This window comes from Rhagoletis pomonella, unplaced genomic scaffold (assembly GCF_013731165.1).
Source record: "Rhagoletis pomonella isolate Grant_MI unplaced genomic scaffold, Rhpom_1.0 Rhpom_scaffold_02022, whole genome shotgun sequence".
NCBI classification, from domain to species: domain Eukaryota; kingdom Metazoa; phylum Arthropoda; class Insecta; order Diptera; family Tephritidae; genus Rhagoletis; species Rhagoletis pomonella.
The window spans coordinates 3966-7930 of record NW_023460576.1 but is presented as its reverse complement, the minus strand read 5'-3'; positions in this window follow the sequence as shown (position 1 = coordinate 7930).

Here is a 3965-nt window from a genome sequence, read left to right as displayed (position 1 = left end):
TAAAGCGTTCGATGTCTCCTTCTTTATTTGATTTCACATCAAACACCCATTTGCATGCGATAGCTTTTTGATTTGGTGGTAATTCTACCAATGACCACGTATTGCTCATGATCAACGAGTCTCCCGGTTAATTGCTGCTTTCCACTGCTGTTCATATTTGTTACCGACAATGTGTTTTACGCTCTCAGGTATGATTATTTCATCAGATAAAATACTCACGCTGTTATATATCTTTCGAGGTCAGCCCGGCGTTCCTATGAGTTTCTTTTTCACGATTATCTGCAGTATCTGTTTCTATCGGCGCTGTAGATTCAATCCTTTCGTCGTCATCATTATAGGAGTCTTGGTACGATTCAGGCTGCATCAAAATTTCCGCTTCCGGCGTACTTTTTCCCATAAGTTTATTTTCTTCGAATTTAACATCCCTTCTTATGAGGACCTTTTTTGCTTCGATGTCATACAACCGATATGCTTTTGATTGCTATGAGTAGCCAACCATAGTACAATCTCTTACTTTCGATCGGAATTTACGATTTTCAGATTTGCCTAAAGCAATCGCCAAACACCCAAATACTTTAAGGCGTTGCACATTAGGCTTTCGCCCGTACCATATTTCGTTCGGAGTTATGTCACCAATCGCTTTTGATGATACGCGATTTCGAAGATAAACCGCGGTCGCCACAGCTTCCGCCCAAAATTTTTCGCTGAGATTGCTTGCACTAGCATCGACCTAGCCATTTCTACCAATGTACGGTTGGCTCGCTCTGCCACTCCGTTTTGTTGTGGACTATAAGGGGTACTCAATTGGCGTGTGATACCATGTTCTTCTATATAATCATTAAAAGCATTATTAAAAAATTGGCCATCGTTATCACTTCTCAACGCGCGTACCAATTTCCCTGTTTGACGCTCCACCATCACTTTAAATGTTTTAAATTTATCAAGTACTTCACCTTTTGTTTTGATGAAATAAGCGAAAATTTTTCTCGACTTGTCATCAATGAAGGTTAAGAAGTATCGCGATCCGCCAATTGATTGAACGTTGAAAGGTCCACAAACGTCCGTATGGATTAAATCCAATATGTTCTCTACTTTACGTTCGGCTTAGTGTGGAAACGATTGTGTGCAAATTTTACTGCGCATACTTGTAACACAAGAATGAGTTTCTTTAAATTGCGCTTTTTCTAAGCCTCGTACTAGTTCTTTTGATTTCATTTGATGCAAACATCCGAAATTAACGTGCCCAAGTCTCAAATGCCAAATATCTTGTTCTAGTACACACGAATGAGCCGACTGCATTGTACTTTCAAATACAAATAAATTGTTTTTAATATTTGCTTTTAATGTTACTCTATTATAATTTTTATTTCGTACAATTGCACCTTGGTCGGAGAATGTCACTCTCGCGCCGTTTTTAACACATTTCATGACTGAGATAAAATTATGTTGGAATGTGGGAGCATATAAAGAATCTCTAAGCAGCTAAATGCCATTGTCTGTTTTCAATTTTACATCTCCTTTCCCTACTGATGTTACGATTTGATTTCCAGGCGTCGAAACTTTTTCCTCTACTTGCTGCATTGAAACGAATAGATCTTTGTTGTTGCACATATGTGACGTTGCGCCACTATCCACGATCCACTCAATCCGGTTTTCGCAATTGTAATTATTAGGCATGTTTTATTCAACCATCACAACCAAATAGCTAAATCTTGGTCAAATAAAACGAAATTAGCTTATTTCCTATGTTAGCCTAATTTTGACAGTTTTTTGACTGCAAATAGTGTCAAAGTAAGTTTTTGCCCCTTTCTGATTGGGTGAAGGAGAAAATTTCTGATGCTGAATGGCAATGCCTCTAGTTCAATATACAAGCCAAGATAGCTTTTCATAAGCCAATATAATTATGTTGGGTAAGTCCTCCATACAAAATAAGCTAATAGCTTAAATTTCTGGACAAATAAAACACGGCTATTGTTATTCGTAATCGCTGCCAAAGCTTGTGCGTAATACGAGCTTTCCTTTAATTCTTTTGTTTCGTTTTGCTCTTTTGATTTTCTAAATTTACAATTAGAAGCGTAATGTCTGCGTTTATGACGTTGATAGCATTTAATATTACTTTTTTAACTTTTGGTTTCCGCTATCCACCCCGTTAGAACTTCTATTTTTGCCATTTCGTTGCTGTGCTCTGTTATTGTTGTTGTTGTTTTGCGCCGAAAATGCATGCTGATTGATTTCTTTGGTGTTTGGATTATTTCTTCGCTCATATTCTTCCAGAAGTTTCACTTTTAATACGCTGTACTCCGGTAGCTCATCCCTCGTCTCCATTGCAATCACAAAGCTCTCAAAATGATTTGGCAACCTCGACAAAAGTATGATGACCAACATTTCGTTATTTATTTCAATTCCAACCTCTGCTAACTTTTCAACGATGTCTGTAAATGAGTTTAAAAATTGTGCGATATTACCATCATCCGACAAATGGAGATTCAACAAACTTTTGTACAGAGTAACTTTCCTAGCGGGCCCTTTGGGTTTGTAGATCGACTCCAATTTTTGCCACGCTTCCTTCGAATTTTCGCAATTTTTCATGTGATTTAGTTGTGTTGGTTTGACAGACAAAACCATTGTTGCGAGCGCTTTTTCATCTAATGTATCCCATTCTTCGGAGTTTGCATCACTCCGCACCAATTTACCAGACACAACCTTCCACTGATCCGAATAGATGAGCACACTACGCATTTAGACACACCATGAGTCATAGTTATGCTCATCGAGCTTTTCAATAGCATACAGCCCACTTGACATATCTTTGATCTCGCTTGCTATATGTTCACGAGAGTTTTGTTCGGCTTTTATGTCTTCTGGTTGCAGAATGGTATCCTCAAATACGTCGTCGTTATCGGATGAACTTAATCCCCCAAACTTCTCCTTATCTTCTGCTTTACTTCTACTCCGCGTTTTCGGTCCACCTGGTCCCATAACCTTTTATTAGACTTAGAGCTGAATAAAAGTTTTGCAGATATATGTATATGCATTAAGAAGTTTATTAATATAAAAGTCTCATCAGCTTGATTGAACTTCAGCTACTAACTAACTATTACCATAAGAAAGAAAAAGAAGTGAAAGTGTACAACAGCTATTCGTGTTGCCAGATTATGTCAACAAAAACTGCACTAAAATGAAATAAGTTAAGGTCTCGTTAAAGTTATTAAAAGCCATTTAGTGAAAGGAGTTACTCAGACTCTAAAAAAAATTAATAACAATTTGTACTAATTTACTTCGTTTATAAAAAAGTTTGTCGCGCGAATAGCAAACCGGCATTTAAATATCTGCAAAACTACGGACAGGAATGTAGTGGAGCGATGAAGTGAGCGACGAGCAAAACGTACTTTCAACTAAAATATAAAAATATATATATGATATACATTTTTTTTTTTACGAGGAGGAAGCATCAAAAGCGTATACCCGTCAGTGTGGGACTTTAACCCGAACTAAACCTCCTACTGTCCAAGTACCGAACCCCCCGGTACCACCCTCAAGTATTTCGTCGGGAGGCGGTTGAGCACTAGGCTCGCACGTTCGTTCCAGTCGGTTGTACTCAGTCCTGTAGCTCGTTTCTGTAACTCTTCTCTACCGATTATTACTCTACTGGTAGAGAATATACGTCATTCTCTACTACTCATTAGCAGTAGAGAACAGGGCGGCGAATTCATATCTCAATTCGCCTTGGTAGAGAATTGTTACAGAAAAGAGCTACTGGGCTACACCTAGTAGGCTTTGCCACATCTTGTTTAAAGGGAAAGACACTTTTTAAACTATTTTTTATTTACCTCTTAGATACAACTTATTCTCTTCGCTTTTATAGGCAGTAAGAACAAATACCTTAAAATGACGGCATGCCTTATGCTGGTATTGCATTGAGCAGACTTGCATAAGAGACGAGGCCCGTATACGTATGTATGTAT